Below are 25,210 nucleotides of genomic sequence, written 5' to 3'. Positions count from 1 at the left end.
CGGGACATAGACAGCCAGCTGATGACCAATCCATTAGTGCAATGGATGGCTGGAAGCATTTGTCTTTGCCTTTGCAATACCACAGAAGCAATGCATGGTCAATGTACAGCAATGACACACCTGTGTGAACAGCCAGGAGACCCCCCCCCCCCCATGTTATGTTACATAGTTACATAGTTAGTACGGTCGAAAAAAGACATATGTCCATCACGTTCAACCAGGGAATTAAGGGGTAGGGGTGTGGCGCGATATTGGGGAAGGGATGAGATTTTATATTTCTTCATAAGCATTAATCTTATTTTGTCAATTAGGAACATTCAGCACCCACCCGCTATCAAGGCAGCTGCCTATCATGTCATGCCCTACCTGCACAGGTGTGCTGGCTACTCAAATGATCCAATTAAGGAGGCCATTTAGTCAGCAGCAGCAGAAGTCCTGTGCCTGGACGCTCCAACAGGGGCCAGACACAAGCAGAAGCAGAAGCAGCAGAAGCAGCAGCAGCACCACCTTTTGTTTATTGGCTGCAGCAGCAGCAAGGCCCACAGGGCTGGCTAGCTGGCTAGCCAGCAAGCAGGTAGCAATGAAAGTAGGAATCTTTCTTTTTAACCCTGTAAGGGGGTGGTGCACTGTACCCGAAGATACTGCCATATCGGGTCAATGCATAGGGCGACGGAAGCAAGCTTCGAAATCGGCCCCCGTTCTCAAAAATCCATTTAATATATGGTCCCCAGATAGGGGACGTATCAGATATTAAACTGATAAGAACAGATACTACACTTGATCTTAGCCAAAAGGCCGAGAAGCGATAACCGTGAAAGGGGCGGGCCCAACAAGGTCCCCTTCATGGGCACTATCACTGCTTGCTGTCAGGGAGGCTGCCAGACAATTTTCCATGCACACTCTGGGCTGGGGGGCAGTCAACCACCAGTACACACAGCAGAACCTAAACCCATACCATTATTGCTAAGCAGCAAGACAGGGGCCCATTGCACTCCCACGGGGCCTTTTTAAATGCAATCCATAACCCGGATTTGCCAGGAACCCTTCTTACTCCTCCTACTTGCATGTGACACTGGGCTTAGGATCTGCATAGGAAACACACACACAAGCACACACCTACCTTTGTTGCCTGCAGATGCCTCCTTGGCTGTCCCCAAACGGTATCAAACCAACACCCACGGGAAGCTGTAAGCATAGAGGACATGCCTGCACCCCATTGGACTTACCTGTGTGGGTTAAATCCGGGTTATTTGACAACCTATGGCGGTGATGGTTCTGCTCAGGCAGAGCAGTGCTGATGCTCCTCATAAAGCTGTCGCTGCTGTGAAGGTTCTAGGTGACATCACAAATCCCTTTGGTTACATACACAACAAAGCTGGGTTGTTGTTGTTTACACTCTGCAAGGCCTGTGGAAGTGAGTGACATCATAGCACTGTAGTTCTGAGGGTTCAAGATGGATGCAACAATCTCCTGTTGCTTCTATGAAGGCCGTAATAGACGACATCACCAAACAGCTCCATAGTCACATACACAGCAAAGGAGAGATGTTGTTTACACCTAGTGATGTCAGTGGTATTGAGTGACATCACAGCACAGTGCTAAGGCTCCTGGGCCTGGACACAGCAGCGGCTGCAATATCTCAACGGAGAATACGTTTATATCTATGTGTGTGTGTGCGCATATATATATATATATATATATATATATATATATATATATATATTTCTCCGCCGAAATCACTTTTAAACCCATTTCCACCTTTTTTTCCCTTCTCTTCCTCTTACTTTTTTTTCACGTTTTTTTACGTTTTTCTCCTTTTCGCCTCTTTTCTGGGCGTATTATTCTTCTTTTTCTTCTTTTTTTTCGTCTAATGCATACCCCATCAGTGCAGCAATGCTTATTCAATACCGCCAGCAGATGGAGACACTGGGGGATAATTTTCTAAGGATTTATACTGATTTTTCCTGTCTGAATTTGTCGCACAGAAAGTTGCAGGCCAAATATGTGTGACATTTCTGCGACTTTAGCTTCTAGAGCATTTTTACAACATTATACATAGGTGCTGAATACATAAAAAGCGACTGTTCAGCGACAGACAAGTCGCATCGGCTGAAAGTAGGCCAGAATGTCAGTCCATGTTGGAGCAGGTTTAGATACAGTCTAAAGCATAGATCTCAAAGTCTGTGCACAGAATTTAGCAAGGGCCTCGCACCTTCTGATGCATCAGGTAGGTGCACAATAGCATAGCCTAACCCTCTGTACTTTGGTCTATATTGATGCGGGACATAGACAGCCAGCTGATGACCAATCCATTAGTGCAATGGATGGCTGGAAGCATTTGTCTTTGCCTTTGCAATACCACAGAAGCAATGCATGGTCAATGTACAGCAATGACACACCTGTGTGAACAGCCAGGAGACCCCCCCCCCCCCCATGTTATGTTACATAGTTACATAGTTAGTACGGTCGAAAAAAGACATATGTCCATCACGTTCAACCAGGGAATTAAGGGGTAGGGGTGTGGCGCGATATTGGGGAAGGGATGAGATTTTATATTTCTTCATAAGCATTAATCTTATTTTGTCAATTAGGAACATTCAGCACCCACCCGCTATCAAGGCAGCTGCCTATCATGTCATGCCCTACCTGCACAGGTGTGCTGGCTACTCAAATGATCCAATTAAGGAGGCCATTTAGTCAGCAGCAGCAGAAGTCCTGTGCCTGGACGCTCCAACAGGGGCCAGACACAAGCAGAAGCAGAAGCAGCAGAAGCAGCAGCAGCACCACCTTTTATTTATTGGCTGCAGCAGCAGCAAGGCCCACAGGGCTGGCTAGCTGGCTAGCCAGCAAGCAGGTAGCAATGAAAGTAGGAATCTTTCTTTTTAACCCTGTAAGGGGGTGGTGCACTGTACCCGAAGATACTGCCATATCGGGTCAATGCATAGGGCGACGGAAGCAAGCTTCGAAATCGGCCCCCGTTCTCAAAAATCCATTTAATATATGGTCCCCAGATAGGGGACGTATCAGATATTAAACTGATAAGAACAGATACTACACTTGATCTTAGCCAAAAGGCCGAGAAGCGATAACCGTGAAAGGGGCGGGCCCAACAAGGTCCCCTTCATGGGCACTATCACTGCTTGCTGTCAGGGAGGCTGCCAGACAATTTTCCATGCACACTCTGGGCTGGGGGGCAGTCAACCACCAGTACACACAGCAGAACCTAAACCCATACCATTATTGCTAAGCAGCAAGACAGGGGCCCATTGCACTCCCACGGGGCCTTTTTAAATGCAATCCATAACCCGGATTTGCCAGGAACCCTTCTTACTCCTCCTACTTGCATGTGACACTGGGCTTAGGATCTGCATAGGAAACACACACACAAGCACACACCTACCTTTGTTGCCTGCAGATGCCTCCTTGGCTGTCCCCAAACGGTATCAAACCAACACCCACGGGAAGCTGTAAGCATAGAGGACATGCCTGCACCCCATTGGACTTACCTGTGTGGGTTAAATCCGGGTTATTTGACAACCTATGGCGGTGATGGTTCTGCTCAGGCAGAGCAGTGCTGATGCTCCTCATAAAGCTGTCGCTGCTGTGAAGGTTCTAGGTGACATCACAAATCCCTTTGGTTACATACACAACAAAGCTGGGTTGTTGTTGTTTACACTCTGCAAGGCCTGTGGAAGTGAGTGACATCATAGCACTGTAGTTCTGAGGGTTCAAGATGGATGCAACAATCTCCTGTTGCTTCTATGAAGGCCGTAATAGACGACATCACCAAACAGCTCCATAGTCACATACACAGCAAAGGAGAGATGTTGTTTACACCTAGTGATGTCAGTGGTATTGAGTGACATCACAGCACAGTGCTAAGGCTCCTGGGCCTGGACACAGCAGCGGCTGCAATATCTCAACGGAGAATACGTTTATATCTATGTGTGTGTGTGCGCATATATATATATATATATATATATATATATATATATATATATATTTCTCCGCCGAAATCACTTTTAAACCCATTTCCACCTTTTTTTCCCTTCTCTTCCTCTTACTTTTTTTTCACGTTTTTTTACGTTTTTCTCCTTTTCGCCTCTTTTCTGGGCGTATTATTCTTCTTTTTCTTCTTTTTTTTCGTCTAATGCATACCCCATCAGTGCAGCAATGCTTATTCAATACCGCCAGCAGATGGAGACACTGGGGGATAATTTTCTAAGGATTTATACTGATTTTTCCTGTCTGAATTTGTCGCACAGAAAGTTGCAGGCCAAATATGTGTGACATTTCTGCGACTTTAGCTTCTAGAGCATTTTTACAACATTATACATAGGTGCTGAATACATAAAAAGCGACTGTTCAGCGACAGACAAGTCGCATCGGCTGAAAGTAGGCCAGAATGTCAGTCCATGTTGGAGCAGGTTTAGATACAGTCTAAAGCATAGATCTCAAAGTCTGTGCACAGAATTTAGCAAGGGCCTCGCACCTTCTGATGCATCAGGTAGGTGCACAATAGCATAGCCTAACCCTCTGTACTTTGGTCTATATTGATGCGGGACATAGACAGCCAGCTGATGACCAATCCATTAGTGCAATGGATGGCTGGAAGCATTTGTCTTTGCCTTTGCAATACCACAGAAGCAATGCATGGTCAATGTACAGCAATGACACACCTGTGTGAACAGCCAGGAGACCCCCCCCCCCCCATGTTATGTTACATAGTTACATAGTTAGTACGGTCGAAAAAAGACATATGTCCATCACGTTCAACCAGGGAATTAAGGGGTAGGGGTGTGGCGCGATATTGGGGAAGGGATGAGATTTTATATTTCTTCATAAGCATTAATCTTATTTTGTCAATTAGGAACATTCAGCACCCACCCGCTATCAAGGCAGCTGCCTATCATGTCATGCCCTACCTGCACAGGTGTGCTGGCTACTCAAATGATCCAATTAAGGAGGCCATTTAGTCAGCAGCAGCAGAAGTCCTGTGCCTGGACGCTCCAACAGGGGCCAGACACAAGCAGAAGCAGAAGCAGCAGAAGCAGCAGCAGCACCACCTTTTGTTTATTGGCTGCAGCAGCAGCAAGGCCCACAGGGCTGGCTAGCTGGCTAGCCAGCAAGCAGGTAGCAATGAAAGTAGGAATCTTTCTTTTTAACCCTGTAAGGGGGTGGTGCACTGTACCCGAAGATACTGCCATATCGGGTCAATGCATAGGGCGACGGAAGCAAGCTTCGAAATCGGCCCCCGTTCTCAAAAATCCATTTAATATATGGTCCCCAGATAGGGGACGTATCAGATATTAAACTGATAAGAACAGATACTACACTTGATCTTAGCCAAAAGGCCGAGAAGCGATAACCGTGAAAGGGGCGGGCCCAACAAGGTCCCCTTCATGGGCACTATCACTGCTTGCTGTCAGGGAGGCTGCCAGACAATTTTCCATGCACACTCTGGGCTGGGGGGCAGTCAACCACCAGTACACACAGCAGAACCTAAACCCATACCATTATTGCTAAGCAGCAAGACAGGGGCCCATTGCACTCCCACGGGGCCTTTTTAAATGCAATCCATAACCCGGATTTGCCAGGAACCCTTCTTACTCCTCCTACTTGCATGTGACACTGGGCTTAGGATCTGCATAGGAAACACACACACAAGCACACACCTACCTTTGTTGCCTGCAGATGCCTCCTTGGCTGTCCCCAAACGGTATCAAACCAACACCCACGGGAAGCTGTAAGCATAGAGGACATGCCTGCACCCCATTGGACTTACCTGTGTGGGTTAAATCCGGGTTATTTGACAACCTATGGCGGTGATGGTTCTGCTCAGGCAGAGCAGTGCTGATGCTCCTCATAAAGCTGTCGCTGCTGTGAAGGTTCTAGGTGACATCACAAATCCCTTTGGTTACATACACAACAAAGCTGGGTTGTTGTTGTTTACACTCTGCAAGGCCTGTGGAAGTGAGTGACATCATAGCACTGTAGTTCTGAGGGTTCAAGATGGATGCAACAATCTCCTGTTGCTTCTATGAAGGCCGTAATAGACGACATCACCAAACAGCTCCATAGTCACATACACAGCAAAGGAGAGATGTTGTTTACACCTAGTGATGTCAGTGGTATTGAGTGACATCACAGCACAGTGCTAAGGCTCCTGGGCCTGGACACAGCAGCGGCTGCAATATCTCAACGGAGAATACGTTTATATCTATGTGTGTGTGTGCGCATATATATATATATATATATATATATATATATATATATATATATATATATTTCTCCGCCGAAATCACTTTTAAACCCATTTCCACCTTTTTTTCCCTTCTCTTCCTCTTACTTTTTTTTCACGTTTTTTTACGTTTTTCTCCTTTTCGCCTCTTTTCTGGGCGTATTATTCTTCTTTTTCTTCTTTTTTTTCGTCTAATGCATACCCCATCAGTGCAGCAATGCTTATTCAATACCGCCAGCAGATGGAGACACTGGGGGATAATTTTCTAAGGATTTATACTGATTTTTCCTGTCTGAATTTGTCGCACAGAAAGTTGCAGGCCAAATATGTGTGACATTTCTGCGACTTTAGCTTCTAGAGCATTTTTACAACATTATACATAGGTGCTGAATACATAAAAAGCGACTGTTCAGCGACAGACAAGTCGCATCGGCTGAAAGTAGGCCAGAATGTCAGTCCATGTTGGAGCAGGTTTAGATACAGTCTAAAGCATAGATCTCAAAGTCTGTGCACAGAATTTAGCAAGGGCCTCGCACCTTCTGATGCATCAGGTAGGTGCACAATAGCATAGCCTAACCCTCTGTACTTTGGTCTATATTGATGCGGGACATAGACAGCCAGCTGATGACCAATCCATTAGTGCAATGGATGGCTGGAAGCATTTGTCTTTGCCTTTGCAATACCACAGAAGCAATGCATGGTCAATGTACAGCAATGACACACCTGTGTGAACAGCCAGGAGACCCCCCCCCCCCCATGTTATGTTACATAGTTACATAGTTAGTACGGTCGAAAAAAGACATATGTCCATCACGTTCAACCAGGGAATTAAGGGGTAGGGGTGTGGCGCGATATTGGGGAAGGGATGAGATTTTATATTTCTTCATAAGCATTAATCTTATTTTGTCAATTAGGAACATTCAGCACCCACCCGCTATCAAGGCAGCTGCCTATCATGTCATGCCCTACCTGCACAGGTGTGCTGGCTACTCAAATGATCCAATTAAGGAGGCCATTTAGTCAGCAGCAGCAGAAGTCCTGTGCCTGGACGCTCCAACAGGGGCCAGACACAAGCAGAAGCAGAAGCAGCAGAAGCAGCAGCAGCACCACCTTTTGTTTATTGGCTGCAGCAGCAGCAAGGCCCACAGGGCTGGCTAGCTGGCTAGCCAGCAAGCAGGTAGCAATGAAAGTAGGAATCTTTCTTTTTAACCCTGTAAGGGGGTGGTGCACTGTACCCGAAGATACTGCCATATCGGGTCAATGCATAGGGCGACGGAAGCAAGCTTCGAAATCGGCCCCCGTTCTCAAAAATCCATTTAATATATGGTCCCCAGATAGGGGACGTATCAGATATTAAACTGATAAGAACAGATACTACACTTGATCTTAGCCAAAAGGCCGAGAAGCGATAACCGTGAAAGGGGCGGGCCCAACAAGGTCCCCTTCATGGGCACTATCACTGCTTGCTGTCAGGGAGGCTGCCAGACAATTTTCCATGCACACTCTGGGCTGGGGGGCAGTCAACCACCAGTACACACAGCAGAACCTAAACCCATACCATTATTGCTAAGCAGCAAGACAGGGGCCCATTGCACTCCCACGGGGCCTTTTTAAATGCAATCCATAACCCGGATTTGCCAGGAACCCTTCTTACTCCTCCTACTTGCATGTGACACTGGGCTTAGGATCTGCATAGGAAACACACACACAAGCACACACCTACCTTTGTTGCCTGCAGATGCCTCCTTGGCTGTCCCCAAACGGTATCAAACCAACACCCACGGGAAGCTGTAAGCATAGAGGACATGCCTGCACCCCATTGGACTTACCTGTGTGGGTTAAATCCGGGTTATTTGACAACCTATGGCGGTGATGGTTCTGCTCAGGCAGAGCAGTGCTGATGCTCCTCATAAAGCTGTCGCTGCTGTGAAGGTTCTAGGTGACATCACAAATCCCTTTGGTTACATACACAACAAAGCTGGGTTGTTGTTGTTTACACTCTGCAAGGCCTGTGGAAGTGAGTGACATCATAGCACTGTAGTTCTGAGGGTTCAAGATGGATGCAACAATCTCCTGTTGCTTCTATGAAGGCCGTAATAGACGACATCACCAAACAGCTCCATAGTCACATACACAGCAAAGGAGAGATGTTGTTTACACCTAGTGATGTCAGTGGTATTGAGTGACATCACAGCACAGTGCTAAGGCTCCTGGGCCTGGACACAGCAGCGGCTGCAATATCTCAACGGAGAATACGTTTATATCTATGTGTGTGTGTGCGCATATATATATATATATATATATATATATATATATATATATATTTCTCCGCCGAAATCACTTTTAAACCCATTTCCACCTTTTTTTCCCTTCTCTTCCTCTTACTTTTTTTTCACGTTTTTTTACGTTTTTCTCCTTTTCGCCTCTTTTCTGGGCGTATTATTCTTCTTTTTCTTCTTTTTTTTCGTCTAATGCATACCCCATCAGTGCAGCAATGCTTATTCAATACCGCCAGCAGATGGAGACACTGGGGGATAATTTTCTAAGGATTTATACTGATTTTTCCTGTCTGAATTTGTCGCACAGAAAGTTGCAGGCCAAATATGTGTGACATTTCTGCGACTTTAGCTTCTAGAGCATTTTTACAACATTATACATAGGTGCTGAATACATAAAAAGCGACTGTTCAGCGACAGACAAGTCGCATCGGCTGAAAGTAGGCCAGAATGTCAGTCCATGTTGGAGCAGGTTTAGATACAGTCTAAAGCATAGATCTCAAAGTCTGTGCACAGAATTTAGCAAGGGCCTCGCACCTTCTGATGCATCAGGTAGGTGCACAATAGCATAGCCTAACCCTCTGTACTTTGGTCTATATTGATGCGGGACATAGACAGCCAGCTGATGACCAATCCATTAGTGCAATGGATGGCTGGAAGCATTTGTCTTTGCCTTTGCAATACCACAGAAGCAATGCATGGTCAATGTACAGCAATGACACACCTGTGTGAACAGCCAGGAGACCCCCCCCCCCCCCATGTTATGTTACATAGTTACATAGTTAGTACGGTCGAAAAAAGACATATGTCCATCACGTTCAACCAGGGAATTAAGGGGTAGGGGTGTGGCGCGATATTGGGGAAGGGATGAGATTTTATATTTCTTCATAAGCATTAATCTTATTTTGTCAATTAGGAACATTCAGCACCCACCCGCTATCAAGGCAGCTGCCTATCATGTCATGCCCTACCTGCACAGGTGTGCTGGCTACTCAAATGATCCAATTAAGGAGGCCATTTAGTCAGCAGCAGCAGAAGTCCTGTGCCTGGACGCTCCAACAGGGGCCAGACACAAGCAGAAGCAGAAGCAGCAGAAGCAGCAGCAGCACCACCTTTTGTTTATTGGCTGCAGCAGCAGCAAGGCCCACAGGGCTGGCTAGCTGGCTAGCCAGCAAGCAGGTAGCAATGAAAGTAGGAATCTTTCTTTTTAACCCTGTAAGGGGGTGGTGCACTGTACCCGAAGATACTGCCATATCGGGTCAATGCATAGGGCGACGGAAGCAAGCTTCGAAATCGGCCCCCGTTCTCAAAAATCCATTTAATATATGGTCCCCAGATAGGGGACGTATCAGATATTAAACTGATAAGAACAGATACTACACTTGATCTTAGCCAAAAGGCCGAGAAGCGATAACCGTGAAAGGGGCGGGCCCAACAAGGTCCCCTTCATGGGCACTATCACTGCTTGCTGTCAGGGAGGCTGCCAGACAATTTTCCATGCACACTCTGGGCTGGGGGGCAGTCAACCACCAGTACACACAGCAGAACCTAAACCCATACCATTATTGCTAAGCAGCAAGACAGGGGCCCATTGCACTCCCACGGGGCCTTTTTAAATGCAATCCATAACCCGGATTTGCCAGGAACCCTTCTTACTCCTCCTACTTGCATGTGACACTGGGCTTAGGATCTGCATAGGAAACACACACACAAGCACACACCTACCTTTGTTGCCTGCAGATGCCTCCTTGGCTGTCCCCAAACGGTATCAAACCAACACCCACGGGAAGCTGTAAGCATAGAGGACATGCCTGCACCCCATTGGACTTACCTGTGTGGGTTAAATCCGGGTTATTTGACAACCTATGGCGGTGATGGTTCTGCTCAGGCAGAGCAGTGCTGATGCTCCTCATAAAGCTGTCGCTGCTGTGAAGGTTCTAGGTGACATCACAAATCCCTTTGGTTACATACACAACAAAGCTGGGTTGTTGTTGTTTACACTCTGCAAGGCCTGTGGAAGTGAGTGACATCATAGCACTGTAGTTCTGAGGGTTCAAGATGGATGCAACAATCTCCTGTTGCTTCTATGAAGGCCGTAATAGACGACATCACCAAACAGCTCCATAGTCACATACACAGCAAAGGAGAGATGTTGTTTACACCTAGTGATGTCAGTGGTATTGAGTGACATCACAGCACAGTGCTAAGGCTCCTGGGCCTGGACACAGCAGCGGCTGCAATATCTCAACGGAGAATACGTTTATATCTATGTGTGTGTGTGCGCATATATATATATATATATATATATATATATATATATATTTCTCCGCCGAAATCACTTTTAAACCCATTTCCACCTTTTTTTCCCTTCTCTTCCTCTTACTTTTTTTTCACGTTTTTTTACGTTTTTCTCCTTTTCGCCTCTTTTCTGGGCGTATTATTCTTCTTTTTCTTCTTTTTTTTCGTCTAATGCATACCCCATCAGTGCAGCAATGCTTATTCAATACCGCCAGCAGATGGAGACACTGGGGGATAATTTTCTAAGGATTTATACTGATTTTTCCTGTCTGAATTTGTCGCACAGAAAGTTGCAGGCCAAATATGTGTGACATTTCTGCGACTTTAGCTTCTAGAGCATTTTTACAACATTATACATAGGTGCTGAATACATAAAAAGCGACTGTTCAGCGACAGACAAGTCGCATCGGCTGAAAGTAGGCCAGAATGTCAGTCCATGTTGGAGCAGGTTTAGATACAGTCTAAAGCATAGATCTCAAAGTCTGTGCACAGAATTTAGCAAGGGCCTCGCACCTTCTGATGCATCAGGTAGGTGCACAATAGCATAGCCTAACCCTCTGTACTTTGGTCTATATTGATGCGGGACATAGACAGCCAGCTGATGACCAATCCATTAGTGCAATGGATGGCTGGAAGCATTTGTCTTTGCCTTTGCAATACCACAGAAGCAATGCATGGTCAATGTACAGCAATGACACACCTGTGTGAACAGCCAGGAGACCCCCCCCCCCCCATGTTATGTTACATAGTTACATAGTTAGTACGGTCGAAAAAAGACATATGTCCATCACGTTCAACCAGGGAATTAAGGGGTAGGGGTGTGGCGCGATATTGGGGAAGGGATGAGATTTTATATTTCTTCATAAGCATTAATCTTATTTTGTCAATTAGGAACATTCAGCACCCACCCGCTATCAAGGCAGCTGCCTATCATGTCATGCCCTACCTGCACAGGTGTGCTGGCTACTCAAATGATCCAATTAAGGAGGCCATTTAGTCAGCAGCAGCAGAAGTCCTGTGCCTGGACGCTCCAACAGGGGCCAGACACAAGCAGAAGCAGAAGCAGCAGAAGCAGCAGCAGCACCACCTTTTGTTTATTGGCTGCAGCAGCAGCAAGGCCCACAGGGCTGGCTAGCTGGCTAGCCAGCAAGCAGGTAACAATGAAAGTAGGAATCTTTCTTTTTAACCCTGTAAGGGGGTGGTGCACTGTACCCGAAGATACTGCCATATCGGGTCAATGCATAGGGCGACGGAAGCAAGCTTCGAAATCGGCCCCCGTTCTCAAAAATCCATTTAATATATGGTCCCCAGATAGGGGACGTATCAGATATTAAACTGATAAGAACAGATTTTTTTTTTTTTTTTTTTTATCTAAAGCCGAGGAACGTGCTTTCGATTCACCCAAAGTGCAAGAAAAAGTGCAAACGTGTTACACTAAAAAAACGTGCACAAAGGATGCGGTCTATCGCAAGCCCTTCTCCGATAGGAGAGAGGCCCCCCAACAAACCTTACCCTTCGCCTCCGGACCAAAAGGTACCTGCGAGGTTCCAGGTTCGATGTCCCTTTTCGCCGAAGCTACTAGGGGACCACAAATGCTCCCGGCATCCCCCTTGGCGTTAGCCAAGGTATCTGCCCGCAGAGCCGATTACGGTAGGTACCCTGCCAAAGCAGGAGTACCCGGGGTGTTTGCAGGGAGGTGCGGAACCTAATGGCCACACACACCTCCCCTAGACCGCCAGGAGGGACACCCAGAAGGGCTACCGCATCCTGACCAATCCTGTGAACACACAACACGCAAAAAGTGACACAGTGAGACAAAAAAGAAATAAATAAGTGAATGTGTGCAGATATACTGCCCGGACATCCGGCCGGATCTATAAAAATTTCTCTGATCCTAGCCAGAAGGCCGGGAATCAAGAGGTGAGTGCCACAAGGTGAAGAGATTATGGTGCCCGTGCTTCAACTCAGTGAGTCTATTCTCCCAGTGAGTTTCGGCACCTCGGGGTCACCACTCCCCGAGGCACAAAAGTACCTCGGCTCTAGACCCTCTCAGCCTCATGGCGAGACCCGGAGGGAACAGGTCACATCGGGGCAGCCGTCGAGCTGATTCCTCAGAACCAGCCCCGGAAAGCCCTGGTACACCTGCATCCTCCATGCAGCACCCATCCCCACCAGCATGAAAACTGATAAGAACAGATACTACACTTGATCTTAGCCAAAAGGCCGAGAAGAACAGATACTACACTTGATCTTAGCCAAAAGGCCGAGAAGCGATAACCGTGAAAGGGGTGGGCCCAACAAGGTCCCCTTCATGGGCACTATCACTGCTTGCTGTCAGGGAGGCTGCCAGACAATTTTCCATGCACACTCTGGGCTGGGGGGCAGTCAACCACCAGTACACACAGCAGAACCTAAACCCATACCATTATTGCTAAGCAGCAAGACAGGGGCCCATTGCACTCCCACGGGGCCTTTTTAAATGCAATCCATAACCCGGATTTGCCAGGAACCCTTCTTACTCCTCCTACTTGCATGTGACACTGGGCTTAGGATCTGCATAGGAAACACACACACAAGCACACACCTACCTTTGTTGCCTGCAGATGCCTCCTTGGCTGTCCCCAAACGGTATCAAACCAACACCCACGGGAAGCTGTAAGCATAGAGGACATGCCTGCACCCCATTGGACTTACCTGTGTGGGTTAAATCCGGGTTATTTGACAACCTATGGCGGTGATGGTTCTGCTCAGGCAGAGCAGTGCTGATGCTCCTCATAAAGCTGTCGCTGCTGTGAAGGTTCTAGGTGACATCACAAATCCCTTTGGTTACATACACAACAAAGCTGGGTTGTTGTTGTTTACACTCTGCAAGGCCTGTGGAAGTGAGTGACATCATAGCACTGTAGTTCTGAGGGTTCAAGATGGATGCAACAATCTCCTGTTGCTTCTATGAAGGCCGTAATAGACGACATCACCAAACAGCTCCATAGTCACATACACAGCAAAGGAGAGATGTTGTTTACACCTAGTGATGTCAGTGGTATTGAGTGACATCACAGCACAGTGCTAAGGCTCCTGGGCCTGGACACAGCAGCGGCTGCAATATCTCAACGGAGAATACGTTTATATCTATGTGTGTGTGTGCGCATATATATATATATATATATATATATATATATATATATATATATATTTCTCCGCCGAAATCACTTTTAAACCCATTTCCACCTTTTTTTCCCTTCTCTTCCTCTTACTTTTTTTTCACGTTTTTTTACGTTTTTCTCCTTTTCGCCTCTTTTCTGGGCGTATTATTCTTCTTTTTCTTCTTTTTTTTCGTCTAATGCATACCCCATCAGTGCAGCAATGCTTATTCAATACCGCCAGCAGATGGAGACACTGGGGGATAATTTTCTAAGGATTTATACTGATTTTTCCTGTCTGAATTTGTCGCACAGAAAGTTGCAGGCCAAATATGTGTGACATTTCTGCGACTTTAGCTTCTAGAGCATTTTTACAACATTATACATAGGTGCTGAATACATAAAAAGCGACTGTTCAGCGACAGACAAGTCGCATCGGCTGAAAGTAGGCCAGAATGTCAGTCCATGTTGGAGCAGGTTTAGATACAGTCTAAAGCATAGATCTCAAAGTCTGTGCACAGAATTTAGCAAGGGCCTCGCACCTTCTGATGCATCAGGTAGGTGCACAATAGCATAGCCTAACCCTCTGTACTTTGGTCTATATTGATGCGGGACATAGACAGCCAGCTGATGACCAATCCATTAGTGCAATGGATGGCTGGAAGCATTTGTCTTTGCCTTTGCAATACCACAGAAGCAATGCATGGTCAATGTACAGCAATGACACACCTGTGTGAACAGCCAGGAGACCCCCCCCCCCCATGTTATGTTACATAGTTACATAGTTAGTACGGTCGAAAAAAGACATATGTCCATCACGTTCAACCAGGGAATTAAGGGGTAGGGGTGTGGCGCGATATTGGGGAAGGGATGAGATTTTATATTTCTTCATAAGCATTAATCTTATTTTGTCAATTAGGAACATTCAGCACCCACCCGCTATCAAGGCAGCTGCCTATCATGTCATGCCCTACCTGCACAGGTGTGCTGGCTACTCAAATGATCCAATTAAGGAGGCCATTTAGTCAGCAGCAGCAGAAGTCCTGTGCCTGGACGCTCCAACAGGGGCCAGACACAAGCAGAAGCAGAAGCAGCAGAAGCAGCAGCAGCACCACCTTTTGTTTATTGGCTGCAGCAGCAGCAAGGCCCACAGGGCTGGCTAGCTGGCTAGCCAGCAAGCAGGTAGCAATGAAAGTAGGAATCTTTCTTTTTAACCCTGTAAGGGGGTGGTGCACTGTACCCGAAGATACTGCCATATCGGGTCAATGCATAGGGCGACGGAAGCAAGCTTCGAAATCGGCCCCCGTTCTCAAAAATCCATTTAATATATGGTCCCCAGATAGGGGACGTATCAGATATTAAACTGATAAGAACAGATACTACACTTGATCTTAGCCAAAAGGCCGAGAAGCGATAACCGTGAAAGGGGCGGGCCCAACAAGGTCCCCTTCATGGGCACTATCACTGCTTGCTGTCAGGGAGGCTGCCAGACAATTTTCCATGCACACTCTGGGCTGGGGGGCAGTCAACCACCAGTACACACAGCAGAACCTAAACCCATACCATTATTGCTAAGCAGCAAGACAGGGGCCCATTGCACTCCCACGGGGCCTTTTTAAATGCAATCCATAACCCGGATTTGCCAGGAACCCTTCTTACTCCTCCTACTTGCATGTGACACTGGGCTTAGGATCTGCATAGGAAACACACACACAAGCACACACCTACCTTTGTTGCCTGCAGATGCCTCCTTGGCTGTCCCCAAACGGTATCAAACCAACACCCACGGGAAGCTGTAAGCATAGAGGACATGCCTGCACCCCATTGGACTTACCTGTGTGGGTTAAATCCGGGTTATTTGACAACCTATGGCGGTGATGGTTCTGCTCAGGCAGAGCAGTGCTGATGCTCCTCATAAAGCTGTCGCTGCTGTGAAGGTTCTAGGTGACATCACAAATCCCTTTGGTTACATACACAACAAAGCTGGGTTGTTGTTGTTTACACTCTGCAAGGCCTGTGGAAGTGAGTGACATCATAGCACTGTAGTTCTGAGGGTTCAAGATGGATGCAACAATCTCCTGTTGCTTCTATGAAGGCCGTAATAGACGACATCACCAAACAGCTCCATAGTCACATACACAGCAAAGGAGAGATGTTGTTTACACCTAGTGATGTCAGTGGTATTGAGTGACATCACAGCACAGTGCTAAGGCTCCTGGGCCTGGACACAGCAGCGGCTGCAATATCTCAACGGAGAATACGTTTATATCTATGTGTGTGTGTGCGCATATATATATATATATATATATATATATATATATATATATATATTTCTCCGCCGAAATCACTTTTAAACCCATTTCCACCTTTTTTTCCCTTCTCTTCCTCTTACTTTTTTTTCACGTTTTTTTACGTTTTTCTCCTTTTCGCCTCTTTTCTGGGCGTATTATTCTTCTTTTTCTTCTTTTTTTTCGTCTAATGCATACCCCATCAGTGCAGCAATGCTTATTCAATACCGCCAGCAGATGGAGACACTGGGGGATAATTTTCTAAGGATTTATACTGATTTTTCCTGTCTGAATTTGTCGCACAGAAAGTTGCAGGCCAAATATGTGTGACATTTCTGCGACTTTAGCTTCTAGAGCATTTTTACAACATTATACATAGGTGCTGAATACATAAAAAGCGACTGTTCAGCGACAGACAAGTCGCATCGGCTGAAAGTAGGCCAGAATGTCAGTCCATGTTGGAGCAGGTTTAGATACAGTCTAAAGCATAGATCTCAAAGTCTGTGCACAGAATTTAGCAAGGGCCTCGCACCTTCTGATGCATCAGGTAGGTGCACAATAGCATAGCCTAACCCTCTGTACTTTGGTCTATATTGATGCGGGACATAGACAGCCAGCTGATGACCAATCCATTAGTGCAATGGATGGCTGGAAGCATTTGTCTTTGCCTTTGCAATACCACAGAAGCAATGCATGGTCAATGTACAGCAATGACACACCTGTGTGAACAGCCAGGAGACCCCCCCCCCCCCATGTTATGTTACATAGTTACATAGTTAGTACGGTCGAAAAAAGACATATGTCCATCACGTTCAACCAGGGAATTAAGGGGTAGGGGTGTGGCGCGATATTGGGGAAGGGATGAGATTTTATATTTCTTCATAAGCATTAATCTTATTTTGTCAATTAGGAACATTCAGCACCCACCCGCTATCAAGGCAGCTGCCTATCATGTCATGCCCTACCTGCACAGGTGTGCTGGCTACTCAAATGATCCAATTAAGGAGGCCATTTAGTCAGCAGCAGCAGAAGTCCTGTGCCTGGACGCTCCAACAGGGGCCAGACACAAGCAGAAGCAGAAGCAGCAGAAGCAGCAGCAGCACCACCTTTTGTTTATTGGCTGCAGCAGCAGCAAGGCCCACAGGGCTGGCTAGCTGGCTAGCCAGCAAGCAGGTAGCAATGAAAGTAGGAATCTTTCTTTTTAACCCTGTAAGGGGGTGGTGCACTGTACCCGAAGATACTGCCATATCGGGTCAATGCATAGGGCGACGGAAGCAAGCTTCGAAATCGGCCCCCGTTCTCAAAAATCCATTTAATATATGGTCCCCAGATAGGGGACGTATCAGATATTAAACTGATAAGAACAGATACTACACTTGATCTTAGCCAAAAGGCCGAGAAGCGATAACCGTGAAAGGGGCGGGCCCAACAAGGTCCCCTTCATGGGCACTATCACTGCTTGCTGTCAGGGAGGCTGCCAGACAATTTTCCATGCACACTCTGGGCTGGGGGGCAGTCAACCACCAGTACACACAGCAGAACCTAAACCCATACCATTATTGCTAAGCAGCAAGACAGGGGCCCATTGCACTCCCACGGGGCCTTTTTAAATGCAATCCATAACCCGGATTTGCCAGGAACCCTTCTTACTCCTCCTACTTGCATGTGACACTGGGCTTAGGATCTGCATAGGAAACACACACACAAGCACACACCTACCTTTGTTGCCTGCAGATGCCTCCTTGGCTGTCCCCAAACGGTATCAAACCAACACCCACGGGAAGCTGTAAGCATAGAGGACATGCCTGCACCCCATTGGACTTACCTGTGTGGGTTAAATCCGGGTTATTTGACAACCTATGGCGGTGATGGTTCTGCTCAGGCAGAGCAGTGCTGATGCTCCTCATAAAGCTGTCGCTGCTGTGAAGGTTCTAGGTGACATCACAAATCCCTTTGGTTACATACACAACAAAGCTGGGTTGTTGTTGTTTACACTCTGCAAGGCCTGTGGAAGTGAGTGACATCATAGCACTGTAGTTCTGAGGGTTCAAGATGGATGCAACAATATCCTGTTGCTTCTATGAAGGCCGTAATAGACGACATCACCAAACAGCTCCATAGTCACATACACAGCAAAGGAGAGATGTTGTTTACACCTAGTGATGTCAGTGGTATTGAGTGACATCACAGCACAGTGCTAAGGCTCCTGGGCCTGGACACAGCAGCGGCTGCAATATCTCAACGGAGAATACGTTTATATCTATGTGTGTGTGTGCGCATATATATATATATATATATATATATATATATATATATATATATATATATCTCCGCCGAAATCACTTTTAAACCCATTTCCACCTTTTTTTCCCTTCTCTTCCTCTTACTTTTTTTTCACGTTTTTTTACGTTTTTCTCCTTTTCGCCTCTTTTCTGGGCGTATTATTCTTCTTTTTCTTCTTTTTTTTCGTCTAATGCATACCCCATCAGTGCAGCAATGCTTATTCAATACCGCCAGCAGATGGAGACACTGGGGGATAATTTTCTAAGGATTTATACTGATTTTTCCTGTCTGAATTTGTCGCACAGAAAGTTGCAGGCCAAATATGTGTGACATTTCTGCGACTTTAGCTTCTAGAGCATTTTTACAACATTATACATAGGTGCTGAATACATAAAAAGCGACTGTTCAGCGACAGACAAGTCGCATCGGCTGAAAGTAGGCCAGAATGTCAGTCCATGTTGGAGCAGGTTTAGATACAGTCTAAAGCATAGATCTCAAAGTCTGTGCACAGAATTTAGCAAGGGCCTCGCACCTTCTGATGCATCAGGTAGGTGCACAATAGCATAGCCTAACCCTCTGTACTTTGGTCTATATTGATGCGGGACATAGACAGCCAGCTGATGACCAATCCATTAGTGCAATGGATGGCTGGAAGCATTTGTCTTTGCCTTTGCAATACCACAGAAGCAATGCATGGTCAATGTACAGCAATGACACACCTGTGTGAACAGCCAGGAGACCCCCCCCCCCCCATGTTATGTTACATAGTTACATAGTTAGTACGGTCGAAAAAAGACATATGTCCATCACGTTCAACCAGGGAATTAAGGGGTAGGGGTGTGGCGCGATATTGGGGAAGGGATGAGATTTTATATTTCTTCATAAGCATTAATCTTATTTTGTCAATTAGGAACATTCAGCACCCACCCGCTATCAAGGCAGCTGCCTATCATGTCATGCCCTACCTGCACAGGTGTGCTGGCTACTCAAATGATCCAATTAAGGAGGCCATTTAGTCAGCAGCAGCAGAAGTCCTGTGCCTGGACGCTCCAACAGGGGCCAGACACAAGCAGAAGCAGAAGCAGCAGAAGCAGCAGCAGCACCACCTTTTGTTTATTGGCTGCAGCAGCAGCAAGGCCCACAGGGCTGGCTAGCTGGCTAGCCAGCAAGCAGGTAGCAATGAAAGTAGGAATCTTTCTTTTTAACCCTGTAAGGGGGTGGTGCACTGTACCCGAAGATACTGCCATATCGGGTCAATGCATAGGGCGACGGAAGCAAGCTTCGAAATCGGCCCCCGTTCTCAAAAATCCATTTAATATATGGTCCCCAGATAGGGGACGTATCAGATATTAAACTGATAAGAACAGATACTACACTTGATCTTAGCCAAAAGGCCGAGAAGCGATAACCGTGAAAGGGGCGGGCCCAACAAGGTCCCCTTCATGGGCACTATCACTGCTTGCTGTCAGGGAGGCTGCCAGACAATTTTCCATGCACACTCTGGGCTGGGGGGCAGTCAACCACCAGTACACACAGCAGAACCTAAACCCATACCATTATTGCTAAGCAGCAAGACAGGGGCCCATTGCACTCCCACGGGGCCTTTTTAAATGCAATCCATAACCCGGATTTGCCAGGAACCCTTCTTACTCCTCCTACTTGCATGTGACACTGGGCTTAGGATCTGCATAGGAAACACACACACAAGCACACACCTACCTTTGTTGCCTGCAGATGCCTCCTTGGCTGTCCCCAAACGGTATCAAACCAACACCCACGGGAGCTGTAAGCATAGAGGACATGCCTGCACCCCATTGGACTTACCTGTGTGGGTTAAATCCGGGTTATTTGACAACCTATGGCGGTGATGGTTCTGCTCAGGCAGAGCAGTGCTGATGCTCCTCATAAAGCTGTCGCTGCTGTGAAGGTTCTAGGTGACATCACAAATCCCTTTGGTTACATACACAACAAAGCTGGGTTGTTGTTGTTTACACTCTGCAAGGCCTGTGGAAGTGAGTGACATCATAGCACTGTAGTTCTGAGGGTTCAAGATGGATGCAACAATCTCCTGTTGCTTCTATGAAGGCCGTAATAGACGACATCACCAAACAGCTCCATAGTCACATACACAGCAAAGGAGAGATGTTGTTTACACCTAGTGATGTCAGTGGTATTGAGTGACATCACAGCACAGTGCTAAGGCTCCTGGGCCTGGACACAGCAGCGGCTGCAATATCTCAACGGAGAATACGTTTATATCTATGTGTGTGTGTGCGCATATATATATATATATATATATATATATATATATATATATATATATATATTCTCCGCCGAAATCACTTTTAAACCCATTTCCACCTTTTTTTCCCTTCTCTTCCTCTTACTTTTTTTTCACGTTTTTTTACGTTTTTCTCCTTTTCGCCTCTTTTCTGGGCGTATTATTCTTCTTTTTCTTCTTTTTTTTCGTCTAATGCATACCCCATCAGTGCAGCAATGCTTATTCAATACCGCCAGCAGATGGAGACACTGGGGGATAATTTTCTAAGGATTTATACTGATTTTTCCTGTCTGAATTTGTCGCACAGAAAGTTGCAGGCCAAATATGTGTGACATTTCTGCGACTTTAGCTTCTAGAGCATTTTTACAACATTATACATAGGTGCTGAATACATAAAAAGCGACTGTTCAGCGACAGACAAGTCGCATCGGCTGAAAGTAGGCCAGAATGTCAGTCCATGTTGGAGCAGGTTTAGATACAGTCTAAAGCATAGATCTCAAAGTCTGTGCACAGAATTTAGCAAGGGCCTCGCACCTTCTGATGCATCAGGTAGGTGCACAATAGCATAGCCTAACCCTCTGTACTTTGGTCTATATTGATGCGGGACATAGACAGCCAGCTGATGACCAATCCATTAGTGCAATGGATGGCTGGAAGCATTTGTCTTTGCCTTTGCAATACCACAGAAGCAATGCATGGTCAATGTACAGCAATGACACACCTGTGTGAACAGCCAGGAGACCCCCCCCCCCCCATGTTATGTTACATAGTTACATAGTTAGTACGGTCGAAAAAAGACATATGTCCATCACGTTCAACCAGGGAATTAAGGGGTAGGGGTGTGGCGCGATATTGGGGAAGGGATGAGATTTTATATTTCTTCATAAGCATTAATCTTATTTTGTCAATTAGGAACATTCAGCACCCACCCGCTATCAAGGCAGCTGCCTATCATGTCATGCCCTACCTGCACAGGTGTGCTGGCTACTCAAATGATCCAATTAAGGAGGCCATTTAGTCAGCAGCAGCAGAAGTCCTGTGCCTGGACGCTCCAACAGGGGCCAGACACAAGCAGAAGCAGAAGAAGCAGCAGCAGCACCACCTTTTGTTTATTGGCTGCAGCAGCAGCAAGGCCCACAGGGCTGGCTAGCTGGCTAGCCAGCAAGCAGGTAGCAATGAAAGTAGGAATCTTTCTTTTTAACCCTGTAAGGGGGTGGTGCACTGTACCCGAAGATACTGCCATATCGGGTCAATGCATAGGGCGACGGAAGCAAGCTTCGAAATCGGCCCCCGTTCTCAAAAATCCATTTAATATATGGTCCCCAGATAGGGGACGTATCAGATATTAAACTGATAAGAACAGATACTACACTTGATCTTAGCCAAAAGGCCGAGAAGCGATAACCGTGAAAGGGGCGGGCCCAACAAGGTCCCCTTCATGGGCACTATCACTGCTTGCTGTCAGGGAGGCTGCCAGACAATTTTCCATGCACACTCTGGGCTGGGGGGCAGTCAACCACCAGTACACACAGCAGAACCTAAACCCATACCATTATTGCTAAGCAGCAAGACAGGGGCCCATTGCACTCCCACGGGGCCTTTTTAAATGCAATCCATAACCCGGATTTGCCAGGAACCCTTCTTACTCCTCCTACTTGCATGTGACACTGGGCTTAGGATCTGCATAGGAAACACACACACAAGCACACACCTACCTTTGTTGCCTGCAGATGCCTCCTTGGCTGTCCCCAAACGGTATCAAACCAACACCCACGGGAAGCTGTAAGCATAGAGGACATGCCTGCACCCCATTGGACTTACCTGTGTGGGTTAAATCCGGGTTATTTGACAACCTATGGCGGTGATGGTTCTGCTCAGGCAGAGCAGTGCTGATGCTCCTCATAAAGCTGTCGCTGCTGTGAAGGTTCTAGGTGACATCACAAATCCCTTTGGTTACATACACAACAAAGCTGGGTTGTTGTTGTTTACACTCTGCAAGGCCTGTGGAAGTGAGTGACATCATAGCACTGTAGTTCTGAGGGTTCAAGATGGATGCAACAATCTCCTGTTGCTTCTATGAAGGCCGTAATAGACGACATCACCAAACAGCTCCATAGTCACATACACAGCAAAGGAGAGATGTTGTTTACACCTAGTGATGTCAGTGGTATTGAGTGACATCACAGCACAGTGCTAAGGCTCCTGGGCCTGGACACAGCAGCGGCTGCAATATCTCAACGGAGAATACGTTTATATCTATGTGTGTGTGTGCGCATATATATATATATATATATATATATATATATATATATATATATATTTCTCCGCCGAAATCACTTTTAAACCCATTTCCACCTTTTTTTCCCTTCTCTTCCTCTTACTTTTTTTTCACGTTTTTTTACGTTTTTCTCCTTTTCGCCTCTTTTCTGGGCGTATTATTCTTCTTTTTCTTCTTTTTTTTCGTCTAATGCATACCCCATCAGTGCAGCAATGCTTATTCAATACCGCCAGCAGATGGAGACACTGGGGGATAATTTTCTAAGGATTTATACTGATTTTTCCTGTCTGAATTTGTCGCACAGAAAGTTGCAGGCCAAATATGTGTGACATTTCTGCGACTTTAGCTTCTAGAGCATTTTTACAACATTATACATAGGTGCTGAATACATAAAAAGCGACTGTTCAGCGACAGACAAGTCGCATCGGCTGAAAGTAGGCCAGAATGTCAGTCCATGTTGGAGCAGGTTTAGATACAGTCTAAAGCATAGATCTCAAAGTCTGTGCACAGAATTTAGCAAGGGCCTCGCACCTTCTGATGCATCAGGTAGGTGCACAATAGCATAGCCTAACCCTCTGTACTTTGGTCTATATTGATGCGGGACATAGACAGCCAGCTGATGACCAATCCATTAGTGCAATGGATGGCTGGAAGCATTTGTCTTTGCCTTTGCAATACCACAGAAGCAATGCATGGTCAATGTACAGCAATGACACACCTGTGTGAACAGCCAGGAGACCCCCCCCCCCCCATGTTATGTTACATAGTTACATAGTTAGTACGGTCGAAAAAAGACATATGTCCATCACGTTCAACCAGGGAATTAAGGGGTAGGGGTGTGGCGCGATATTGGGGAAGGGATGAGATTTTATATTTCTTCATAAGCATTAATCTTATTTTGTCAATTAGGAACATTCAGCACCCACCCGCTATCAAGGCAGCTGCCTATCATGTCATGCCCTACCTGCACAGGTGTGCTGGCTACTCAAATGATCCAATTAAGGAGGCCATTTAGTCAGCAGCAGCAGAAGTCCTGTGCCTGGACGCTCCAACAGGGGCCAGACACAAGCAGAAGCAGAAGCAGCAGAAGCAGCAGCAGCACCACCTTTTGTTTATTGGCTGCAGCAGCAGCAAGGCCCACAGGGCTGGCTAGCTGGCTAGCCAGCAAGCAGGTAGCAATGAAAGTAGGAATCTTTCTTTTTAACCCTGTAAGGGGGTGGTGCACTGTACCCGAAGATACTGCCATATCGGGTCAATGCATAGGGCGACGGAAGCAAGCTTCGAAATCGGCCCCCGTTCTCAAAAATCCATTTAATATATGGTCCCCAGATAGGGGACGTATCAGATATTAAACTGATAAGAACAGATACTACACTTGATCTTAGCCAAAAGGCCGAGAAGCGATAACCGTGAAAGGGGCGGGCCCAACAAGGTCCCCTTCATGGGCACTATCACTGCTTGCTGTCAGGGAGGCTGCCAGACAATTTTCCATGCACACTCTGGGCTGGGGGGCAGTCAACCACCAGTACACACAGCAGAACCTAAACCCATACCATTATTGCTAAGCAGCAAGACAGGGGCCCATTGCACTCCCACGGGGCCTTTTTAAATGCAATCCATAACCCGGATTTGCCAGGAACCCTTCTTACTCCTCCTACTTGCATGTGACACTGGGCTTAGGATCTGCATAGGAAACACACACACAAGCACACACCTACCTTTGTTGCCTGCAGATGCCTCCTTGGCTGTCCCCAAACGGTATCAAACCAACACCCACGGGAAGCTGTAAGCATAGAGGACATGCCTGCACCCCATTGGACTTACCTGTGTGGGTTAAATCCGGGTTATTTGACAACCTATGGCGGTGATGGTTCTGCTCAGGCAGAGCAGTGCTGATGCTCCTCATAAAGCTGTCGCTGCTGTGAAGGTTCTAGGTGACATCACAAATCCCTTTGGTTACATACACAACAAAGCTGGGTTGTTGTTGTTTACACTCTGCAAGGCCTGTGGAAGTGAGTGACATCATAGCACTGTAGTTCTGAGGGTTCAAGATGGATGCAACAATCTCCTGTTGCTTCTATGAAGGCCGTAATAGACGACATCACCAAACAGCTCCATAGTCACA

General features: G+C 46.5%; 11 non-coding genes and 1 pseudogene across 11 annotated transcripts; all 12 read right to left on the bottom strand.

Moving 5' to 3' along the window:
* Positions 1 to 616: 616 nt before the first annotated feature.
* LOC130298487 (U2 spliceosomal RNA) lies at positions 617 to 807 on the bottom strand. The gene has a single exon (XR_008849840.1). It is a non-coding gene; the product is annotated as a U2 spliceosomal RNA (small nuclear RNA).
* A 2,089-nt stretch (positions 808 to 2,896) lies between these two features.
* LOC130298486 (U2 spliceosomal RNA) lies at positions 2,897 to 3,087 on the bottom strand. The gene has a single exon (XR_008849839.1). It is a non-coding gene; the product is annotated as a U2 spliceosomal RNA (small nuclear RNA).
* Positions 3,088 to 5,175: 2,088 nt separating this feature from the next.
* On the bottom strand, positions 5,176 to 5,366 carry LOC130298485 (U2 spliceosomal RNA). The gene has a single exon (XR_008849838.1). It is a non-coding gene; the product is annotated as a U2 spliceosomal RNA (small nuclear RNA).
* Positions 5,367 to 7,460: 2,094 nt separating this feature from the next.
* Positions 7,461 to 7,651, bottom strand: LOC130298484 (U2 spliceosomal RNA). The gene has a single exon (XR_008849837.1). It is a non-coding gene; the product is annotated as a U2 spliceosomal RNA (small nuclear RNA).
* A 2,087-nt stretch (positions 7,652 to 9,738) lies between these two features.
* LOC130298483 (U2 spliceosomal RNA) lies at positions 9,739 to 9,929 on the bottom strand. Its single transcript, XR_008849836.1, has one exon. It is a non-coding gene; the product is annotated as a U2 spliceosomal RNA (small nuclear RNA).
* A 2,082-nt stretch (positions 9,930 to 12,011) lies between these two features.
* Positions 12,012 to 12,197, bottom strand: LOC130298521 (U2 spliceosomal RNA). Its single transcript, XR_008849866.1, has one exon. It is a non-coding gene; the product is annotated as a U2 spliceosomal RNA (small nuclear RNA).
* A 796-nt stretch (positions 12,198 to 12,993) lies between these two features.
* LOC130298466 (U2 spliceosomal RNA) lies at positions 12,994 to 13,090 on the bottom strand (annotated as a pseudogene).
* A 2,089-nt stretch (positions 13,091 to 15,179) lies between these two features.
* LOC130298481 (U2 spliceosomal RNA) lies at positions 15,180 to 15,370 on the bottom strand. Its single transcript, XR_008849834.1, has one exon. It is a non-coding gene; the product is annotated as a U2 spliceosomal RNA (small nuclear RNA).
* Positions 15,371 to 17,458: 2,088 nt separating this feature from the next.
* LOC130298480 (U2 spliceosomal RNA) lies at positions 17,459 to 17,649 on the bottom strand. Its single transcript, XR_008849833.1, has one exon. It is a non-coding gene; the product is annotated as a U2 spliceosomal RNA (small nuclear RNA).
* A 2,092-nt stretch (positions 17,650 to 19,741) lies between these two features.
* Positions 19,742 to 19,932, bottom strand: LOC130298479 (U2 spliceosomal RNA). Its single transcript, XR_008849832.1, has one exon. It is a non-coding gene; the product is annotated as a U2 spliceosomal RNA (small nuclear RNA).
* Positions 19,933 to 22,018: 2,086 nt separating this feature from the next.
* Positions 22,019 to 22,209, bottom strand: LOC130298478 (U2 spliceosomal RNA). The gene has a single exon (XR_008849831.1). It is a non-coding gene; the product is annotated as a U2 spliceosomal RNA (small nuclear RNA).
* Positions 22,210 to 24,299: 2,090 nt separating this feature from the next.
* On the bottom strand, positions 24,300 to 24,490 carry LOC130298477 (U2 spliceosomal RNA). Its single transcript, XR_008849830.1, has one exon. It is a non-coding gene; the product is annotated as a U2 spliceosomal RNA (small nuclear RNA).
* Between the last annotated feature and the right edge of the window lie 720 nt (positions 24,491 to 25,210).

Source organism: Hyla sarda, unplaced genomic scaffold, assembly GCF_029499605.1.
Source record: "Hyla sarda isolate aHylSar1 unplaced genomic scaffold, aHylSar1.hap1 scaffold_1002, whole genome shotgun sequence".
Classification (NCBI taxonomy): domain Eukaryota; kingdom Metazoa; phylum Chordata; class Amphibia; order Anura; family Hylidae; genus Hyla; species Hyla sarda.
Note: the sequence above shows the minus strand (reverse complement) of the source record. Positions and strands in the feature narration are given on the sequence as shown.